Genomic DNA, 21704 nt, shown 5'->3' on the forward strand with positions numbered 1-21704 from the left:
GTTGGCCCAGGGTGCGATCCTGGAGACCCGGGATCGAATCCCATGTCAGGCTCCCGGTGCATGGAGCCTGCTTCTCCCTCTGCCTGTGTCTCTGCCTCTCTCTCTCTCTCTCTGTGTGACTATCATAAATAAATAAAAAATTTAAAAAAATAAAAAAAATAATAAAGGCCATGATATTCTTCCATTTGGTGATTTCTTCACCTTCGACACTTGATCACTTATATTGACTTTTTAAATTTATTTATTCGTGTGAGTAATCTTTTTACCCAATGTGGGGCTAGAACTCAGAACCCCATGATCAAGAGTCACCCACTCAGGAAGCCTGGGTGGCTCAGTTGGTTAAGCATCTGCCTTTGTCTCAGGTCATGATCCTAGGGTTCTGGGATAGAGCTCCATGTCGGGCTCCCTACTCATTGGGGAACCTGCTTCTCCCTCTCTGGCTCCCCCTGCTTGTGTTCTCTGTCTCTGTCTCTGTCTCTCTCTCTCTGTCAAATAAAAAAAATAAAATCTTAAAAAAAAGTCACCTGCTCTACCAACTGACCCAATCAAGTACCCTAATCAATTGTATTTTTGTGTGTGGTGACAATTAGCTGGTGTCCAGCCCTATCCCTGGATTTAAAAGATCATCAATAGGGGATCCCTGGGTGGCGCAGTGGTTTAGCGCCTGCCTTTGGCCCAGGGCGTGATCCTGGAGACCCGGAATCGAATCCCACGTCAGGCTCTCGGTGCATGGAGCCTGCTTCTCCCTCTGCCTATGTCTCTGCCTCTCTCTCTCTCTCTGACTCATAAATAAATAAAAAATTAAAAAAAAATAAATAAATGAAAAAGATCATCAATAAACATTGGATCAATGATTTAAAAAAAAATTAATTGTAGGGAAATGGTAATCCAAAGGGCAAGGAGAATTGTGATCTCTATGGCTGGGGTTTTGGGGTTTTTTTGGGGGAAGAGGTGGTTGTTTCTGTTTTTGTTTTATTTTTTTCAGAATCCAATCTCAATTACAATGTGCAAAAAACACATGAACTGTCTTTAGGGGCCTCTGGTCCCTTGCACTTCTGCTCTTTTTTCTAAGAAAACTGCAACCAAAGTCCAAGACGCAAGGAATGGTCTGACAACCCAAATTCTCCAAATAAAAAGCTTGGTTCACCTGCCTTAGATACAACATGCCTTACTCACACTTCCCAAAGTCCTTCACTGCTCCCCTCCATCGATCAGATAACCTTTTAATTAAAAGGCTGGCAAAGAAATTAAAATATGCCACAGAAAATAAATAAATAAATAAATAAATAAATAAATAAATAAATAAATAAATAAATAAAAATAAAATAAAATAAAATAAAATATGCCACAGGAAGTCTGTTAACAAAAATTCAACTGAGTAAATTTAAAGATTTTACTTTATTCAACATTTCATGAATCAGGCAGCACCCCATCTAACAATAGAAAGGAGATCCCCTGATCTGTAAAAAAGGTGGAAAGGAGTCAGAGGGGATCCTCGGGTGGCTCAGCGGTTTAAGGCCTGCCTTCAGCTCAGGGTATGATCCCAGAGTCCTGGGATCGAGTCCTGAATCAGGCTCCCTGCATGGAGCCTGCTTCTCCCTCTGCCTGTGTCTCTGCCTCTCTTTTGGTGTCTCTCATGAATAAATAAAATCTTAAAAAAAAAAAAAAAGGATCAGAAAGAGGAAATTATTAGCAAAGAATGCATTGTCTCAGGCAAGGTCACCTTCCTAAGAGGGATGGGAAGAGCTATCGGGTGGGCTATCTCACAGGTGCTGACCCGTATTCCATGTTGACTATAAAGGTTATATTCCTTGGGGGTCAAAACTGCAATTAGATTAGGTATTAAGGGGCAGCCCCAGAGGCTTAGTGGTTTAGTGTCGCCTGCAGCCCAGGGCCTGATCCTGGAGACCCAGGATTGAGTCCCATGTCGGGCTCCCTGCATGGAGCCTGCTTCTCTCTCTGCCTGCGTCTCTGCCTCTCTCTCTCTCTGTCTCTGTCTCTAATAAACAAATAAAATCTTAAAAAAAAAAGATTAGGTATTAAGCCTTGGTTTGCTGATGTGGGGTTTAGCATAAGTGACTCCATTTTGGTCCTGCTGTTTGTCTCTCTCTCTCTCTCCCTTTTTTTTTTTTTTAAGATTTTATTTATTTATTTGACAGAAAGAGGGCACAAGCAGGGGGAGTGGCAGGCAGAAGGAGAGGGAGAAATAGATTCTCTGCTGAGCAGGGAGCCCAATGTGGGTCTCCATCCCAGGATCCTGGGATCATGACCTGAACTGAAGGCAGATGCTTAACAGACTGAGCCACCCAGGCACCCCCTGCTGTCTCCTTTTTAACAATTCCCCCCTTTTGATCAGACTCTCAGCTTAACCTGAGAGATGGGATCAAAACTTAAGGCATTAGGATCATTCTCAGCTACTGCTCTGTAGTCCTTGGAGATTTTGTCGTTCCTTTATGTATGCTATTTACAGGTCACAATGTTGTTTGCTTACCTTCTGTAATATCCATGGGTCACACTTTGAGATTCACAATTTTTAGGTTGGCCATTCTCTTCACTCCTTTTCTGAAGTTCCAGTCTTGCAGAGATCATTTGTTTGGTGGTTAGCAGCTACACATATACATTTAAAGCTTTGGAGAATACAACACACCGGAGAGATTATTATGATTATTATAAACAGGATGATTCTCAACATTTGAAGTCTACTTTGCAGCCATGGTCCCCAAGATCCAAACCAATTAAAATCAAATAAGTCAAAGAAAGACCTTGCAGAAGTCACCTTCAAAAAAGGGGGGGGGTATTTTTACGTAATGTGTACCCTGAACATGGGGCTCAACCTCATAACCTCAAGATCAAGAGTCACATGCCTTTCAAGTAAGCCAACCAGGCACCCCATGAAACCCCAAGTGGTTTGCTCAGTGATCTTATGTAACTGAGTTTTAATTTCCCCAGAAGTTCATGTGGGTACAGCAGGACATGTTGGCCATAGCACAGACACCTCCCTGCTCAGCTAAAACATGCTCAAGGTCTATGATGGTAACAACTCTGATCAGAGTCTAAGGGTTTTTGTTGGGCAGCTATCATCCTAGCAACAGATCGTGCAGTATCTTCAAGAGTGAAGGAGAGACTTCTGATCATATTCTCGCTTATTCCTAAATGAGAGAATATGGCTCTGCCAAAGGAAGCAAATCTTGAGTCACCACTGCCTGCTGGTAATTTCTCTCTAACTCAACAGTGTAAATCCAGGGGCGTCGACTGATGAGATATTTGAGTTTATTTGTGGAAAGTTAAAGGCAGCTAGGTAACCTGTGAGAAATTGCCGAGCTATGCATCAGCTACCTAGGCATTCATAGGCTCAAGGAGAAGGGCAAACACCACAAAGATAACTGGGTAGGGTACAAATCACTTTCACTAAGGTGGCATTATTAATGGATACATTTTCAGAGATTGTTGCATTTGCCTATTCAAGCCAGGGGTCAGTTAGGTTTTCCCTAGCTTGAAAAAACAGCTATTCTTAAGAAGAAAAAAAAAAAAAAAGAGGAAGAAGCTGTTCTAAATATCAGAGGTTACCCTCCCTAGCAATAGCCTGGGAGATACAGGTGATGGTGTTATCTTTCCAGGCCAGTGCCAGCATAAAAGGAAGCCAGAGAAGAAATGGTTTCATGTTTAGTTTACATATGAAGTCTTGGGGAGAAGCCATCTACCTCGATGTCAGCAACTTCTCTTCCAGGTCAATTGGATTTGGATTTGGAGGTCTCCAGTGTTTGTTTGTATAGAAACACATATCAGGCAGAGCCTTCTTCAGATATAAGACAGATACTCAAGATTCAGGTACCTGAACTTTGGCTGCCATCTGTGTAGTGGGGAGGACCTGGTATAGTCCTTTCCAGGGAGATTCAAAGGCAGTCTTTGTTCTTAGTGATTCCAAATCAGAGGGTGGGAGAAAATGGAAAATGTTATTTGATGAGTCACAACCAGATATTTGAGGAAACAAAAAGAATTCAGGATCCAGTGCAATTTACAGGTACGTAACGAAATCACATAGACAATTAAGATTAGAATCTAATATCTACAAAAGTGCAAACATAATTTTTCTTTCTATAACTACCCCCACTTTTTTAAAGATAGTCACAGTGGAGGCGTCTTGGCGGCTCAGATACTTAAGTGGCTGACTCTTGATTTTGGCTCAGGTCATGATCTCAGGATTCTGGGATCAAGCCCCAGGTCAGGCTCCCACTCACATACTCAGCAAGGAGTCTGCTTGAGGATTCTCTCCCTTTCTCTCTTCCCCTTTCTCCACTCAAGCTCACACACTCTCTCTCTCTCTCTAAAATAAATAAATCTTTTAAAAAATGAGTTAAAAAAATAAATATAAAGAAAGACAGTCATAATAAACTAATTTGTTTGGGTTAGACTTGGCCTGCTTATTTATATAAGGGAAAAAAAATAGTGATTGAATACAAAAGCTCTTTTTAACATTGTTGTGCTGAGGGGAGTTTGGAACGGGGGGGGGGGGGGGGGGGGGAGGAGAAGAAAAGTTTACTTTGCTGGAACCTGTATGTAAGATACCAGGCTGATTTTTCCAAAGGGCTTTGTTGGTCCTGCAATGCCAACCTTAGTTCCTTAAAACTGCCTGGTCATACCTGAGTTTATCTGCACATCTCTCTCAAATATGACTTTTTTTTTTTTTTTTTAAGATTTTATGTATTTATTCATGAGAGACACAGAGAGAGAGAGAGAGAGAGGCAGAGACACAGGCAGAGAGAGAAGCAGGCTCCATGCAGGGAGCCTGATGTGGGACTGGATCCCGGGACCCCAGGATCACGCCCTGGGCCAAAGGCAGATGCTCAACCGCTGAGCCACTCAGGCATCCCCAGAAGTCTTTAGTTTACAGTGAAAACTGAGAAGTAAGCAATTATGAACTGTCTTTTACACTAGCATTCTTTGGATTGGCAGACGTACAAATACTTTTTATAATTTCTAGAAATTTGTTATTTTTCAAAAAAAATTTCTCAGCGTGGCATAAAATATGTTTACGAATAGACCTAGATATCTTTAGTTTCTCAACAGAAGGAAGTAAAACATGGATAAACCTAGTAATGAGGGACAAAAAGGCTAGGCAGGGCTAGATAGGGAGCCACGGAGGGAGGCAGGCGCCAAAAATCCCCCAAAATGCTGAGGTGTAAGGAAACCAGAGATAAGGGAGCAAGGCTGACCACCTTGCCCTAGATGTGGGTGGGGAGGGTGTCTTTTTATTACAGGTACTTGTAACCAACAAAAAATCATCAGACTCTAAAAAGGAAGTAAGCCACTATAGATGTTGTCACTATCCTTACTAACGGTGATATCAATGGATATGTTAAAAGGGTTTAGGTTCCCTGATTAGGCTTTCAATAAAAGATCAACCCTACAAGCCCTCAGTGGCAACTCTGTGAGGACCCCTCTCACTACTGAGAGCTTTCTCTGTATCTTTACTTAATAAAATTCTATCCTTTTACTCACTCTCCTGTGTCCACAAGATTCATTCGTCGACTCTGAGACAAGAACCAAGCTCTCCTGAATCAGTAATTAATGTTTCAGTATTTTCTCTTATTTGGAAATGATCTAGATATTTAATGAATTTCACTTGGCTCATCATTTAATTTAATCTGGCAAAACTTGAAGGTTTCAGGTTACCAAAAGGATTTGGGGAAATATCTTAAAAGTTCACCTAAAAACTTTTTATCCAAAAATAACTAACTAAATAAATAAAATTTTAAAATTAAATTAAAAAGTGTACAGGGGTGCTTGGGTGGCTCAATTGGCTAAGCATCTGCCTTCTGCTCAGATCCTGGGATGGAGCCCTGAGTCAGGGAGTGGGGAGCCTGCTTCTTCCTCTCCCTTTGCCCCTCACTCCCATATGCAGGCTCTCTCTCTCTCAAATAAATAAAATTTTTTTAAAAATAAATAAAAAGAAGTAACATTCTTAATCCTATTTGATTTACTTGTTCTTAACAATTATATTTTGCTTTTAATGAAAATTTTATCAAACCAATTACTTTTTCTTGCTGACAAATTTTTGTATCAGAGATAACATGAACTTAGTTGATTAATAAACCCAGGTAGGATTAAAGTTGCGTTATAGGGGCACCTGGGTGGCTCAGTGGTTGAGAGTCTGCTTTCTGACCAGGGCGTGATCTTGGAGTCCCAGGATCGAGTCCCACATCAGGCTCCCTGCGAGGAGCCTGCTTCTCCCTCTGCCTGTGTCTCTTTCTCTCTGTGTCTCTCAGGAATAAATAAATAAAATCGTTTTAAAAAGGTAAAAATAAAGTTGGCTGATATTATTATATATATCTTATATATGATATATACATGCATTATATTCAATGTTGATAACTCTATAAAGAAATACAGTTAATTAAGCCCTCCAAATTTTTTGTTTGTTTATTCATGAGAGACACAGAGAGAGGCAGAGACACAGGCAGAGGGAGAAGCAGGCTCCATGCAGGGAGCCGGATGGTGGGACTCGATCCCAGGACTCTGGGATCACACCCGAGCCAAAGGCAGAAACTCAACCGCTGAGCCACCCAGGTGTCCCTTAAGCCCTCCAAATTAAATTAGCTTTAATATTGGACATTTTCCCAGATCATGTGAATCTGAAAAACATTTGAGTCAGTTTTTATTACATTTTTGAGAATTTTTGTGAATACTCAATTCCTGTGTGCTTGTTTAAGCCAATTAAATACACCTCTTTTACAAAATAATGTTAGTAATACCATCCAGAGAGAGCAAATACCACATATCCACTATATATATACCCACATAAACATACAGGCAGATGCAGAGATTTTATAGCATCAGTACACTTAAGATTTCCCATTAGGCCAAGTTCTAAAAGACCTATTGCAATCCCTGCCTTCCCCCCACCACCCCGCCCCGCTGAGAATTACCTCCCAGAAGTTTTTACTTGAGTGTTTACATCTCAAAGGCAGAGGGAAGAAGGCAAGTTCTAAGACTTGTAGTCAGATAAATAGGGGAAGTTTAGGGATTGGTGAAAAAAGGAATAGTTTGAACTGCCTCTAGAGCTACATCTTCAGTTTTGCAAAGATATGTAAGATAAGGACGGTTGCTCTCAATTCCTCAAAGAGCTGGGTTGCAATAGAAATGACGTCATAGGTTGATTCACCCATAAATCCTTTTACAACGGCTTCAGAAGACTTATCTTTCCCTCTGGGTTCATAATTTTATTTTAACTTAAGGGAGAGGACCTAAAAAGATTTCTATCAGGCTCTGCAATTCGGCCAATTCCTGACCACAGGACTACATTGTAGTTTTTAGTTGGGAAAACAGTAAATATTTCTGGCAGTATCAAATAACCCCTTGGACTCAAGAGGCAGCCCCAAAGAAGGTGCAGGAGATATTTTATTTTCCCCTTGCTACCAGCCACTACACACAAAGATCTAGAAGAGCTACTCTGCCGAGAATCTCCCCCTTAGCCAGCTTCTCCCAGCTTTCCCAGGATCCCTTCTGTAGCTCTGGTATTTACCAGAGTTTGGCAAGGTTTTTCATTATTTTTAATTTTAGTTTAGCTCTTTAACATAGCAGCTTACCAGAAAATCCTTCAGAGTCCCAGCAACTTTAGGAGGGGCCCGTAGGGGGGACCTTCTTCGAGGGAAGGTCATTATTGTGGCTGACTTTTGTTTACAGTCACATAAAGGCAATTCAGCCAGGATTCCTGGAATGAGTTCTCAGATAAAGGAGCAGAGATGGGAGCAGTGGGAGTTGCATCAATCTTACTGCTTCTTGTTTTTAGGTCCTTCTTATGCCTTTAATTTCTCATTAGTCTTTTGTAACAAATCTTTCTTTTTTTAAAGTTTATTTATTTTTAAGTAACTTCTACACCCAACGTGGGTCTCAAATTCACCACCCCGAAATCAAAAGTCCCTTGCTCCTCTGAGCCAGCCAAGCACCCCTGCAACAAATCTTTTCATGAAGGTATTTTGGAACTTTGAAACTTTTGGGGGGCTTTTGCACGCCAATTAAAAGAGGGTATCCCATTCTGTTTGATTTGGGTGGCCTTGCTTTTTTTTTTTTTTTTTTTAAGATTTTAGTTATTTACTGAAAGAAAGAGAGCATGAACAGGGAGAGGGGCAGAAGGAGAGGGGGATGCAGACTTCCCACTGAGTAGGGAGCCCGACCAGGGCTCCATCCAGGACCCTGGGATTATGACCTGAGCTGAAGGCCAAGGCTCAACAGACTGGGCCACCCAGGTGCCCATAGGAGCTGTTGCTTTTAAATGCACTTTTTTTTTTTTTTTTTTTAAAGATTTTATTTGGGGGCAGCCCCGGTGGCTCAGCGGTTTGGCGCCGTCTTCAGCCTAGGGCATGATCCTGGAGACCCAGGATCCAGTCCCACAATGGGCTCCCTGCATGGGGCCTGCTTCTCAGTCTGCCTGTGACTCTGCCTCTCTGTGTCTCTCATGAATGAATAAATAAATAAAATATTTTTAAAGAGAGATTTTATCTGTTCATGAGAGACACAGAGAGAGAAGTAGAGATGTAGGCAGACGGAGAAGCAGGCTCCCTGTGGGGAGCCCGGTGCAGGACTTGATCCCAGGACTCAGGAATCACACCCTGAGCCAAAGGCCAACGCTCAACTGCTGAACCACCCAGGCACCCTAAATGGACTTCTTAAACCATCTAATCATTGGAACATTCCTTAATAGGGCCATTGTAATTCTAGGTTGTGATTCCTGAGGGCTGGCAGCAGTTTCATAGGACCCTAGCCCAAAAAGGAACTTAGCTCACATTTTCTATCCAGCTATATCTAGTCACAAACAGGGCAAAACCCACATTTTTGTCAGGCCACATTTCGGGGCCAACCTAAATGTTATCAAGCAAGTATAGTAAGATGTATGTAGTCATCTTTGTAGGTATTTATAGCTTCCGGGACCAAAGTCCTTGCACAGAAAGTAAGGTGTGCCAGAAGGTGGTATGTTGAACTCTATAGATTTTAAGAATCTCATTTCTATTTTTTTTTTCCAGCTAAGCCTTGGGGTCTCTTCGAGGCAAAGTAACACCTAAAGGGTTACTCTAGCTCAAGTGTTGTTGGGTTGGGGATTGTGCAGTGTACTTCATTGCATGAAAATTTTCTTTTCTTTTTTTTTTTTTTTTTTAAGATGTTATTTATTTATTCCTGAGAGACACAGAGAGAGGCAGAGATACAGGCAGAGGGAGAAGCAGGCTCCATGCAGGGAACCCAATGGGGGACTTAATCCTGGGTCTCCAGGATCACACCCTGGGCTAAAGGTAGCACTAAACCGCTGAGCCACTCGGGTTGCCCCATGAAAATTTTCATGAAGATGTCAAGTGACCTAGTGTCTATCTAACCCATTCTGCGACAAACTTATTCTAGCATGGGAGTCTTTAATTGATGACTCAAAGCACTCTAATAGATTTTAAGTATTTGACCCACGACCGACAATTTTTGCAGCCTTTTGGCCTCTGAGATCTCCATTAGCAAAGCCTTTATCTACACAAAACAGGACAAACATGTGCACTGTAATGTACCAGCAGCAACCCAAAGGTGTTACTGTGGACAGGTCAAAAGAAGGCAACCCACACCACCAGTACTTCCCAGCGTGGATTCAATCTGTAGACTCCAGTAAATGGGTACTGCAGACTGGAACTGGGGAAAGGACTGCACCAGCAAACCCCAATAAGTGGGGATTGGGGATTTGAATTGGTCAAAGAGATCGCACACAACAGAGGAATTTCACACTCAACCAAAAGTTCTAAATGGAACCATCTGCCAGCCCAAGCTGACCTGCTAAGCCTTGGCCTGGAGAGCCTAATAGATTGGGAGCTTGACACTGGGTGTTATGCTATATATTGGCAAATCAAACTCCAATTAAAAAAAAAATACACATGGGAACCCTGGGTGGCACAGTGGTTTAGCGCCTGCCTTTGGCCCAGGGCGCGATCCTGGAGACCCGGGATCGAATCCCACATCAGGCTCCCGGTGCATGGAGCCTGCTTCTCCCTCTGTCTGTGTCTCTGCCTCTCTCTCTGTCTCTCATGAATAAATAAATTATTTAAAAAAAATAAAATAAAAATAAAAAGCAGAAAATGATTGAAGCAGACCAAGACTCACAGAGTAGAGGTATATTTTGTTCTTAAATAAAAGTCTTTATGGATCCCTGGGTGGCTCAGCGGTTTGACGCCTGCCTTTGGCCCAGGGCGCGATCCTGGAGACCCGGGATCGAATCCCACATCGGGATCCCGATGCATGGAGCCTGCTTCTCCCTCTGCCTATGTCTCTGCCTCTCTCTCTCTCTGTGTGTGACTATCATAAATAAATAAAAATTAAATATATATATATATACACAATAAAATAAAATAAAATAAAATAAAATAAAATAAAATAAAATAAAATAAAAAAAAGATTGGGAGCTCGATACAAAGAAAACAGAACTCAGGGGGATCCCTGGGTGGCGCAGCGGTTTGGTGCCTGCCTTTGGCCCAGGGCGCGATCCTGGAGACCCGGGATCGAATCCCACGTCGGGCTCCCGGTGCATGGAGCCTGCTTCTCCCACTGCCTGTGTCTCTGCCTCTCTCTCTCTCTCTGTGACTATCATAAATAAAAAAAAAAAAAAATTAAAAAAAAAAATTAAAAAAAAAAAAAAAGAAAGCAGAACTCAGAACCAAGAGGAACTCACCCACAGCCCTCAGAAAGAATGAGAAAGACAATGAACTCAAAAGTGCTCCCAAAGGGGCTTCTGGGTGGCTCAGTTGGGTAAGCATCTGCCTTCGGCTCAGGTCATAATCCCAGGGGCCAGGGATTGAGCCCTGCATCAGGCTCCCTGCTAAGTGGAGAGTCTGCTTTTCCCTCTCTCTCTCCCCTCCCCCCTAGTTATGCTCTCTCTCTCTCTCAAATAAGTAAATAAAATATTTTTAAAAAGTGCTTACAGGGTATCACATCTACGTTTCTTGTTTTTCCCCAAGTCCTTGGAGGTCTCCTTTGCTCCCAATCAATGACACCAAATCTGTTAAACAACAAAAATTCAGGGGCACCTGGTGGCTCAGTGGTTGAGTGTCTGCCTTTGGCTCAGGGCCTGATCCTGGGGTCCTGGGATCAAGTCCCACATCAGGCTCCTCACAGGGAGCCTACTTCTCCCTCTGCCTATGTCTCTGCCTCTCTCTCTGTGTCTCTCATGAATAAATAAATAAAATCTTTAAAAAAAATTCAGTTTAGTAAATTTGAAGTTCAAATGGGCTTTATTGGGGATCTCTGGGTGGTGCAGCGGTTTAGCACCTGCCTTTGGCCCAGGGCGCGATCCTGGAGACCCAGGATCGAATCCCATGTCGGGCTCCCTGCATGGAGCCTGCTTCTCCCTCTGCCTGTGTGCCTCTCTCTCTCTTTGTGTGACTATCATGAATAAATAAAATCTTTAAAAAAACAAAAACAAAAACAAATGGGCTTTATTCAACAATTTGTGAATCAGGTGGAGTCCCATCTAACAACAGAAGGGAGCTCCCCTGAGCTGCAGAAAGGGAAAGGTTTTATTTATTTATTTAATTTTATTTTTATTTTTATTTTTTTATTTTATTTTATTTTATTTTATTTATTTATTTTTTTTAAGGATTTTACTTATTTATTTATTCATGAGAGACAGAGACACAGGCAGAGGGAGAAGCAGGCCCCGTGCAAGGAGCCCGACATGGGACTTGATCAGGATCACACCCTGGGCTGAAAGCAGACGCCAAACCGCTGAGCCACCAGGGCTGCCCTATTTTTATTTTTTTAGAGAGAGGGAGAGAGAGGATGGGAAGGGGCAGAGGGAGAGGGAGAGAAAGGATCCTAAGCAGGCTCTGCACTCAGCGCTGAGCACAATGCAGGGCTCAATCTCACTACCCTGAGATCATTACTGGAGCTGAAATTAAGAGTCAGCCACTTAACTGACTGAGCCACCCAGGATCAACATCCGTCCCTGGCACACACACTTTTGTTTTTGGGAAAAGAAAGATTTTTAAAGGTGGAAAGGAGTCAGAAAAAGGACATTATTAGGAAAGAATGCATTGTTTCAGGCAAGATCACCTTCCTAAGAGGAATGGGAGGAGGAGCTCCCAGGTGGATTATCTCACAGGTGCTGACTGGTATCCCATGTTGACTGTAAAGGTTACATTCCTTGGGGGTCAAAACTGGGATTAGATTAGGTATTAAGTCTTGGTTTGCTGATGTGGGATTTAGCACAAGCGACTCCGTGTTAGGCCTACTGTCTCCTTTTTAACAAGGCAATAGTTTATTTATTTATTTTTTTAAACTTACTCCTTCGGAGTTTTCTTTTCTTTTCTTTTTTTTAAAAGATTTTATTTATTTATTTATTTTTTTTTTTTTTTTAATTTTTATTTATTTATGACAGTTACAGAGAGAGAGAGAGAGGCAGAGACACAGGCAGAGGGAGAAGCAGGCTCCATGCACTGGGAGCCCGACGTGGGATTCGATCCCGGGTCTCCAGGATTGCGCCCTGGGCCAAAGGCAGGCGCCAAACCACTGCGCCACCCAGGGATCCCAGATTTTATTTATTTATTCATGAGAATACACAGAGAGGAGAGAGAGAAGCAGAGACACAGGCAGAGGGTGAAGCAGGCTCCATGCAGGGAGCCTGATGTGGGACTCGATGCCGGGTCTCCAGGATCAGGCCATGGGCTTTAGGCAGCGCTAAACCGCTGAGCCACCGGGGCTGCCCCAAGGCAATGGTTTAATTTGCTGAGTTTCTGCCTTAGGTTTTATTTATTTATTTATTTTTTTAATTTTTATTTATTTATGATAGTCACACAGAGAGAGAGAGATGCAGAGACATAGGCAGAAGGAGAAGCAGGCTCCATGCACCGGGAGTCCGATGTGGGATTTGATCCCGTGTCTCCAGGATCGCGCCCTGGGCCAAAGGCAGGCGCCAAACCGCTGTGCCACCCAGGGATCCCTCTGCCTTAGGTTTTAAGGAAACCTACATAATGGATTCCAAATTCATATCAAGTTTTCACCCAGCAATACAGCTGGGCCTCATTCTTGCTGTTGACTGAACTTTGTCAGAAAGTACCTAGGACCCGCCCAGGTCAACCCAGACCCAGATATAACAATTCTGAGCTAACACAGTAAATCCCAGACTTCTTCCCATTTTCTGCACACATGTAGCCAACAGCATTCACATGCTGCCATGCTGGCTTGTGTGCTGCTTCTCCAACAAGCCAAACTGTTCCAGTGCTGGAGCCCAATAGCACCCTCCCCCACTGCCTTTCCTGCTGCAGGAACCCCACCCCCCCTTCCATAGAAGCTAGAAATGCCAAGACTTGCTTCTTACGCTCCTTAGGGCCGGAGGGTGGGCATGTGGCTGATCCTGGCCAAAAGGACCTGTAGGAAAGCTTTTAGGAAAGATTTCCCTTAATGCAGAGATTCATGGGAGGAAATGCCTTTCTTGGCTTGATGTGTGCATGTCTTCACTGCCTGGAACCGCTCAAGGATCTTTTACCATGAGGAAGGGATGCTGCTGACAAGCTGAGCATTGCCAAATGGAAAGTTGGAAAGTTGGAAAACACCTTAGGTCCTCAACATCATGGTTGAACCACGGCATCTACCTGAGATCCCACCAGTTTGCCTTTGAACTTCTAGTTATATGAGATAACAATATCCTTATTGATTAAGCTAGGAGTTCTCAAACTTCTGGTCTCAGGACCCCTTCAAGCTCTTAAAAATTATTGAGGATTCCAAAGAGCTTCATTTATGTATACTGTGCTTCCATATTTACCACATTAGAAACTGAAGCAGAGAAAAAGTTTAAGTATTTATGTATTAGCTTATTGTCAAACAAAAACAATAAACCAGGGCTGCCTGTGTGGCTCAGTTGGTTGAGTGTCTGCGATGGGCTCAGGTCATGATCCCAGAGTCCTGGGATCAAGCTCTGAGTCTAGCTCCCTGCTCAGTGGGGAGTCTGCTTCTCCCTCTCATTCTTTTGCTCCTCCTGCTTGTGTTCTTTTTCTATCAAATAAGTAAAATCTTTAAAAAACTTTAAAAACTAAATCCATTTCAGGATGCCTGGGTGGCTCAGCGGTTGAGCGCCTGCCTTTGGCCCAGGGCGTGATTCTGGAGTCCTGGGATCAAGTCCCACGTCAGGCTCCCTGCATGGAGCCTGCTTCTCTCTCTGCCTGTGTCTCTGCCTCTCTCTCTCTCTCTCTCTCATGAATGAATGAATAAATAAAAATCTTAAAAAAAAAAAAAACTAAATCCATTTCAAGATGAAGAGTTGTATGCTTTTCTGACTGAGCCAGCCAAGTGTGTGTGTGTGTGTGTGTGTGTGTGTGTGTGTGTGTATGTGACATAAGCTTCACAGGGGCATGTGTTTTATTCTATTCACTGGCATGGGCACTTAATGAATATTTGTTAAATGAATAAATGAAAAACCACTGGCTTTTAGAAAAAAGACAGATTCGTTTGTTCATTCATTCATTCATTCGTTCATGAGAGACACAGAGAAACAGGCAGAGACATAGGCAGAGGGAGAAGCAAGACTTGAACCCAGGACCCCAGGATCACAACCTGAGCCACAGGCAGACGCTCAACCACTGAGCCACCCAGGTGTCCCCAAAACACTGATTATTTTCATCAACAAAGCTCTGGTCCAGCTGTTGGCTTAATTTATTTGCAAAAATTTTCCTTCACAGACACTCTCCAACCGAGTCGCTGCGGAGAGCTAGATGAAACTTGCATGAAAGCGCGGGGGGCGGGGGAACAGTGCTGTACTATGCGCTGAGCTGGTTCATAGTATCACAGAAATAAAATTACAGGTCGGGACTCACTTTGCACACACACATACACACACACACAGTATCAGGAAACAGCCTGTCCATTTTGGCTTCAGAGGCAGGGATTTTGGTTTCCTTGGCTTCAGAGCTGTTCTTGGAGCGGGGCCATCTAGGGAAACTGAGCAAGTACATGGGTCCATCAGACTTGGGCTGGATCCATCAAGGACACAAAAAACAGACTATCCAGCCCTCTCCCCCAAGTGGAGCAGACAAAAGTGTCGTTGATGTTGAAGCTGTGGAAAGCTTCAGAGGGCCCCGGGGGAGGAAGCTTGGCATGAGCGGGCAAACGGCTCCGACTGGCCCTGGAAGGCAGCACAGGCTGGGGTGAGATCCAGGCCCTCTGCGCAGCCCTGACCGCCGACACCCTGTGCTTTCTCAGGCCGGGGAAGCGGGAGGCAGCCCGTCCCCGCCTCGTGGCTCCCCCCCACCCCCGTGTCTGAGGAATTCTCCCAAAAGGACGCCACCCGTGGAAAAATGCTTACATATAAGGGTAAGTGGAAAAGTCAAGATACAAAGATCACACACATATAACATATGTGTGAACATATTATAAATATACATTGTATCTGTGTTTTTAAAAAAGTTTAAAGCATTACTGGCTCAGTTGGAAGAGCAGGAGACTCTTGATCTCGGGGTTGTCAGTTCGAGCCCCATGCTGGGCCACAAAAAAGAAAAAAAAAAAGAGAGAGAGAAAAGAAAAATTTAATTAAAAAAAAGAAAAAAGAAAAAAGAAAAAAGGGCAGCCCGGGTGGCTCGGCGGTTTAGTGCCGCCTTCAGCCAGGGCCTGATCCTAGAGACTTGGGATCGAGTCCTGTGTTGGGCTCCCTGCATGGAGCCTGCTTTTCCCTCTGCCTGTGTCTCTGCCTCTCTCTCTGTCTCTGTCTCTCATGAATGAATAAATAAAATCTTAAAAAAAAAAAAAAAGAAGAGAGAGAGAGAGAAGGGTACATGGGTAGCTCAGTGGTTGAGTGTCTGCCTTTAGCTCAGGTTGTGATCCTGAGGTCCCGGGATCGAGCCTGGCATCGCGCTCCCTACAGAGAGCCTGCTTCTCCCTCTGCCCGTGTCTCTGCCTCTCTCTGTGTCTTTGTGTCTTTTATGAATAAATAAATAAAATATTTTATTTATTTATTTATTTATTTATTTTTAATAAATAAAATCTTTAAAGAGAGAGAGAGAAACAACCCAGAGGAAATACATTACAATCTGTATTAGTGATGTTCCCTGGGTGGATGGAGGTAACAGGTCATTGTTTATCTCATATTTACATTTTTTCTGTGGTTTTAAGTTTTTTTCTGCAACTAGAAAGTGTTACTTAAATGGTGATAAACACATTTTGAATTCCCCCAGCCCAGTAGCCCCTGGGCATGAGAGAAGGTGTAGGCTACGGAAAAATGGGTGGGGAATGCTCTTGGAAAGATTTGGCAGTTGCCGGGAGCTTGCTGCCCAGGGCAAGAGCGGAAACGTCTGGAAGGCCAGAGGTGGAGAACACCCCCTTGCTTTTTTGCTTTACAGAGTTCCTCAGAGTTACTCGGGTTCCCCTGATCCTGAGCCTAGTGAGCAAGGAGCGCAGTCGCAGATGTGACTTCTCCAACACCCAGGGCAGATTCAGCCTCTGGCCTCTGCTCTCACCTGGCGTCCCAGGCACACTCTCCACAAGGGCGTCCCGCATGGGCCTCAGGGCTCCACGTTCTGACACTTCTGAGACTCTGACCTCCCTTCCCGGAGGGGGCCGGTGTCTCCCGGCGCGCTCCCTCTGCCTGCGGTCTGGACCCTTCCTCCCGCCTCCTCAGCCGCGCTGGGACCATGTTGCTAACACGAGCCGCAGCTGTGGAAAATGACATAGACAGTTAGTCCTTCGGAGACGCTTGGCTTCTTCCTTGGGAGGAAAAACTTAGCTCATCCCAAGGAACAGAGAGAGCTGGGGATGGTACAGTAATCTCTGGATTCCACAGAAATCTATTTCTTGGCCTCTCTCTCTTTTTTCTTTTTTTTTTTTTTTAAGATTTTTATTTATTTATTCATGAGAGACACACAGAGCAAGAGGCAGAGACACAGGCAGAGGGAGAAGCAGGCTCCACGCAGGGAGCCCGACGTGGGACTCGATCCCGGGACTCCAGGATCATGCCCTGGGCTGAAGGTGGTGCTAAACCGCTGCGCCCCCCAAGGATCCCTCTTTTTTTTTTTTTTTTTTTTTCTGACTGCCGTTATATTTTTGTGTAGGCCCTAATTTCCCAAAGAATGGATCTTCTTCACAGCAACACTGTAGGGAAGCTAGGCCATGGCCACCCCCGGAATAGCAGAATCACCCAAGGTGCTTTTTCAGAATTCTTTTATTTATTTATTTATTTATTTATTTATTTATTTATTTATTTTGCTTTCTCAGAATTCTCACGGTTTAGTCGCCTGGGCAGGATGGTGCCTTAGGGGGCAGCACTGAGGGGTGCCCGGAGTGGGGGGGGTGTAGGCTCAGTGGGTTGAGCCTCAGACTCTTGATTTCGCCTCAGGTCGTGATTTCAGGGCCCAGAGATGGAGCCCCGAGTCTGCTCAGCGGGGAGCCTCCTTGGGATTCTCTCTCCTTCTCCCCCTGCCTCTGCCCCTCCTCGTCATACTCTCTCTCTCTCAAATAAATAAATACATTTTTTAAAAAACAAAGAATGTAGCACTGAGAATGTTCCAGGTGCTTTGGGAGATGGTCTAATAGTGAAGAATACTGTGAGGAGACACGGGTACCCCTGAGGCTGGGCGAGTGCCTGAGGCTGGTCCCGGCTAGAGGTGAGGAGAGGTGAGGAGGGCCGCGGACGCCTTCCACCCCTCAGCTGTTACTGCCCCCGGGTGTAACACACACACCTACACACACCTACACACACACACCCCACAGCAGATGGGAAGGGGTGGCTTCCTCAGACCATCACGCGGGGGGTCTTGAAGCGCAGCTCCGGAGAAAGAAGGGAAACAGGAGGAGGGGAAGGGTTTCCATGTACAGGGGGGCCTGGTTCTCCCCGACCTCCTATCACGTCAGGGCCGTGCAATTAGCTTCCAGGGCAGCACAAATGTTTTCTTTTTCTTTTTTAAAGGTTTTATTTATTTATTCATGAGAGACACACACACACACACAGAGAGGCAGAGACACAGGCAGAGGGAGAAGCAGGCTCCATGCAGGGAGCCCGACGTGGGACTCGATCCCAGGACTCCAGGATCAAGCCCTGGGCCGAAGGTAGTGCTAAACCGCTGAGCCACCCGGGCTGCCTTTCTTCTTCTTCTTCTTCTTCTTCTTTCTTCTTCTTCTTCTTCTTCTTCTTCTTCTTCTTCTTCTTCTTCTTCTTCTTCTTCTTCTTTCTTCTTCTTCTTCTTCTTCTTCTTCTTCTTCTTCTTCTTCTTCTTCTTCTCCTTCTTCTTCTTCTTCTTCTTCTTCTTCTTCTTCTTTTCTTCTTTTTTTCTTCTTTTTTTTTTTTTAAAACAAATGTTTTCCAATGAGTTCCCTTGGACTGAACTGGACTCTGATTATGTGTCCCACCCTCTGTGTCCTTCCCCCACCACACACAGGGGCTTCATCCCAGGACAGGGAGACTGAGCAAGGTGTCATATTCTCCACTTGAGGGACCTGCTGCGGGTGGTGGCTGCGCCTCTGCAGGGCTGCCTCTTGCCCCAGTGCAAGGGTGGGGGTGGGTGAGGGGACAGCCCCAGCGCTACCCACCCACAGCACAGCCACGGCTCACCGCCCCCCCCCCGCCACGGGCACCTTCACAGTTGTCCCTGGCCTTCCCGCCAGGATCCTCGAGGAGTCCCCTACCCCCACCTCCCCTCCTGGCCTCTCTCGTCCCCGTGGGGAGGATGTGAGATCTCTGGTGGTCTTTTCAGCTGTCCTTGACGTAGAGGAGAACTGAGCCCAGGGAATCCCAGGGTACTGTGGGCTGCACCGTGTCCCCAGAACTCCCGTAACAGAGGCCCGACCTTCAGTACCCCAGCAGGTAAGCATATGTGAGGAGGAGGCCTTTGAAGAGGTGAGGAGGTTAACATGGGGCTGTGAGGGTGGGCCCTGGTGCAACAGGCCTGGCGTCACGGAAACAACAGGAGGGGTCTGGAAGGGTCCGGGCAGTGTCAGAACCAGGTAGACAGGCAGCCAGACGGCCGCGCTCTGCAAGCTGGGGGCAGAGGCCTCAGAGGAAACCAACCTGTCAACACCTTGAGCCTGGACTTCCAGCCTCCCTCCCGCGTGTGGTATTTTGCTACTGCAGTCTGAGCAAGTGTAAACAGTCGGTAGCAGGCCCAGAGACTTCTGGACTCGTCTTGGGACAACACACATGTTCACACGCAGACAGCCCAGCATGGTGCTGTCCCCGTCCCTCCAGTGGCCGGGTATGGGTTTGTCTGCGGAGGTGACAGGCTGATAAACGACCAATGAGGACACCTGGGTGGCTCAGTGGTTAAGCCTCTGACTTTGGCCCAGGGTGTGATCCTGGGGTCCTGGGATCGAGTCCCACATGGGGCTCCCTGCATGGAGCCTGCTTCTCCCTCTGCCTGTGTCTCTGCTTCTCTCTGTCTCTGTGTCTCTCATGAATGAATAAATAAAATCTTTTTTAAACAAAAATGAAAAGGAAGTTCAGGACTGGAGTGGGGCCACGTCTGATTCTCGAGCTCGGAGGTCCCGCCTTGTGGGCAGGCCCCGCCTTGCAGGTGGCAGGGAAAAGGGAGGACACCCGGGGCCTCACGGTAGTTCCTTCCAGGCCGGGTCTCCAGGTCACGGGGGACGCTCCCCAAGGGCTCCGCCCCTGCGCCTCCTGCAGCGCCCATGGGACCGCAGCCCATGCACGACGGCGACGCCCCGGGCACCTGGGCCGCCACGCACAGGAGGCCGCACCGGTGTCCCGCGGGCCCCGCACGTGGCCGCCACTGGCCGGCGGAGAAGCGGGGCGGGGCGGGGCGGCAGCGGGGCGGGGCTGCCCCGCTCCCGGCGCCCGGAGCCCTGCGCACGGCCGCCCCCTGGTGGCCTCCGGCGGCCGCCCCGCACCCGAAGGACGCGGTCCCAAAAACAACCAACGTAAAGAAATTAAATGCTTGTTGGAAAGCTGCTTATTTCCCCTTTTCCCCCAATATGTCTTTTTTTTTTTTAAGATTTTATTTACTTATTCATGAGACAGAGAGAGAGAGAGAGAGAGAGAGAGGCAGAGACACAGGCAGAGGGAGAAGCAGGCTCCATGCAGGGGCTGGATCCCAGGACCCCGGGTCATGACCTGAGCCAAAGGCAGATGCTCAATCACTGAGCCACCCAGGCATCCCTCCCCCAGCATGTCTAAGGAAAAGAGGAAGGAGATAGAAAAAGAGAGGGATCCCTGGGTGGCTCAGTGGTTTAGCGCCTGCCTTCCTGGAGTCCTGGGATCGAGTCCCACGTTGGGCTCCCTGCATGGAGTCTGCTTCTCCATCTGCCTGTCTCTGCCTCTCTCTTTCTCTCTCTCTGTGTCTGTCTCTCATGAATAAATACATAAAATATTAAGAAAAAGAGAAAAAAGCAAGGTGGGAGAGGTACAGGAAGGACTGGCCAAATAGTAACCTCGAGGCTGAGCCAGCCAGCACCAAGGTCAAGGGTTCTCAGGTCAGGCCTGCATGCTGGACTCACCACCACGCCTTCTCTCCTTCATGTCTCAAGTGACCCCTCTGAGTTCTGACACTCTCCAAGCCCACGAGACAAAGGGGAGGCACAGGATGATTCTTGCTTCTCACAGTCCAATGAGCTCTTCAGTGACCCCGACTCTTTGAGCAAAAAAATGATTTTAAGAGTGTCTGGCTGGCTCAGTTGGTGGAGCATGTGACTCTTTTTTTTTTTTTTTTTTTTGAGCATGTGACTCTTGATCTCGGGGAGCATGAGTTTGAGCCTCAGCTTGGGTGTAGAGATTATTTAAATAAATAAAACATAAAAAAAAAAAAAGGGCAGCCCAGGTGGCTCAGCGGTTTAATGATGCCTTCTGCCCAGGGTGTGATCCTGGAGATTCAGGATCCAGTCCCACATCGGGCTCCCTGCATGGAGCCTGCTTCTTCCTCTGCCTGTGTCTCTGCCTCTCTCTCTCTCTCTCTCTCTCTGTCTCTCATGAATAAATAAATAAATCTTAAAAAGAAAAAAAAAAGATTCCATTCATTCGGCAGAGAGCACAAGCAGGGGGAGTGGCAGGCAGAGGGAGAGGGAGAAGCAGGCTCCCTGTGGAGCAGGGAGCCAGATGAGGAGCTCAATGAGGGACTTTTTTTTTTTTTTTTTTTTCAATGAGGGGCTTAATCCCAGGACCCTGGGATCATGATCCAAGCCAAAGGCAGACAATTAACTGACTGAGCCACCCAGGCATCCCTGTTCTATGTCTTTTAAACAGCCTACTGAAGGGAAATAACCAACCAGAATGCACCACATGTCATTCATTCATTCATCAAATATGTATTTTATACCCAAAATTATGAGTTCCTGTTGGGTGCTAGGCTAGGTTCTATTCTAAACTCCTGGGTTATAGTAGGGAACAGAACAAAAGTCTACCATCCTGGGTGAAGTAGTCTAGGAGATGGAGATAGTCAGTACTTGCACAAGGAATAAGGAAGGAGGAAATTAAATGACAAGATAATTTCAAACACTGAAGAATGAAATGGTAAAATAAAGCTGGATAATGAGATAGAGAGGATGTCAGGGCCAGTCCTGCCTTAACCACAGATGTCAGGAAAGTCCTCTTGAGAAATGACACATGAGTTGAGACCAAAGTAATAAGAAAGAACCCAAGAAGAGCCAACCATGTCAAGATCTGGAGAAGTGGTTTTTAGGAAAAGAGAGATTAGCATGGGAAGATGCCTACCCAAAAAAAGTTCAACATGGTGGCACCTGGGTGGCTCAGTGGTTGA

At 45.7% G+C, this 21704-nt stretch overlaps 1 long non-coding RNA gene across 1 annotated transcript; it reads right to left on the minus strand.

The window, feature by feature from the left end:
* Nucleotides 1-2420: 2420 nt before the first annotated feature.
* On the minus strand, nucleotides 2421-7721 carry LOC140607555 (uncharacterized). The gene is made up of 3 exons (XR_012009528.1): nucleotides 7587-7721; nucleotides 3833-3911; nucleotides 2421-2627 (listed from the first exon to the last, which is right to left on the minus strand). It is a non-coding gene; the product is annotated as an uncharacterized lncRNA (long non-coding RNA).
* Between the last annotated feature and the right edge of the window lie 13983 nt (nucleotides 7722-21704).

The sequence above is a fragment of the Canis lupus genome, chromosome 16, assembly GCF_048164855.1.
Source record: "Canis lupus baileyi chromosome 16, mCanLup2.hap1, whole genome shotgun sequence".
Lineage (NCBI taxonomy): Eukaryota > Metazoa > Chordata > Mammalia > Carnivora > Canidae > Canis > Canis lupus.